The 1,273-nt window shown below is 40.5% G+C and overlaps 1 pseudogene; it reads left to right on the top strand.

The window, feature by feature from the left end:
• Positions 1–750: 750 nt before the first annotated feature.
• LOC145247747 (5S ribosomal RNA) lies at positions 751–867 on the top strand (annotated as a pseudogene).
• Positions 868–1,273: the final 406 nt, after the last annotated feature.

Below are 1,273 nucleotides of genomic sequence, written 5' to 3'. Positions count from 1 at the left end.
TCTTTCTTAGAACTGCACGCCTGTGGAACTCTGTTCCGTCTGTCTGCTTCCCACTGGACTACAACTTGGATGTCTTCAAGTCCAATGTTAACAAATTCCTAATGAACCACCCCCTTAAGTAGACACTTCATCAAATCTCCACACTAACGTAATGTACTTGCAATAACCCTTATCCCTGAGTGGCTTCAGGGCCTTGATAAGTGGTGATCACTGTATAAAAAAAAACTTTGTCGTATTCAATCCAATGTCCACAAATTCTTACTATAAAACGGCTCATAGATAACCGAACGCAGTTGATGCCAGTGATCACTGTCTTTTGTTTTGTTTTGTGTTTGTTTTATAGAAATCGTTCGAGACAAAGCAAGAAGCCGCTTGCTGTAAGAAGTGAAAAAAAATACTTCAAAACGAAAAACTAACGATAAGTGTTTAATGGATTGATCCCCACTGAGAAAACGGTAATTTTTGCCCCTTTGTAAGAAACACCGCTCATAGAATATGAGGAATAAATAAGTGAAGCCAGAGTTACAAGAAAGTAAACCTAAGGCCTACTTATATTAATACTCCCATAATGTTCCTCATCTTTCAATCATTTTCGTGTTATTAAATCAAGTCGTTTTTAGCCTTGATAAACGGTGATTCAGAATAGTAAAAAGGACGATGTCAATATGAAATAAGCCTAAGCTGTGACAAACTGGCAGCCCAATACAAAAGGTTGTGTATATAGATGGTATTTAGTTCTCTCTTACTCTTATATACGGCATAATCACGTTGACACACCGGTTCCCGTCAGATCACCGAAGTTAAGCAATGTTGAGACTGGCTAATACCAGATGGGTGACCATTTGGGAATTCTAGGCGCTGTATGTGCTTTCTGCTTATTTCGACATTGTTTCTAGTTGTTCTGAACCTTTATTTGCCACTGGTATTTAACAATGTCGACTCAGAAGAGGTGTGGTTGGAGATTGCGCAACTCTTGCCACAGAAATTTCACGCGCAGGCACCCTTAGCGTGCGTTTCCATAGTCTGTCAAGACTGAAGGAAGCCTTTTTATTTTTTTAGTTCTCTCTTACTTCAAGAACTGTGACACCAAGATTGGAAAGTGGAACTTAAAGTCAACGTTCCCGGCGGAGGTTGGCACTCTGACCTGCAAAAAAGTGCTTGGCCAGCTCCATCGGCATTCCCTGATAAGAGCGTCCCAAGCGATTAACAATAAATTAACGCCTTCTCAAAGAGAGAAAGCAAAGCCTGGGAAGGTGGACCCCATAGAACTACA

The sequence above is a fragment of the Euprymna scolopes genome, chromosome 25 (assembly GCF_053919585.1).
Source record: "Euprymna scolopes isolate OS-2025 chromosome 25, ASM5391958v1, whole genome shotgun sequence".
Classification (NCBI taxonomy): Eukaryota; Metazoa; Mollusca; class Cephalopoda; order Sepiida; family Sepiolidae; genus Euprymna; species Euprymna scolopes.
The sequence above is the reverse complement of the archived record's forward strand: the minus strand, read 5'-3'. Positions and strand labels throughout refer to the sequence as shown.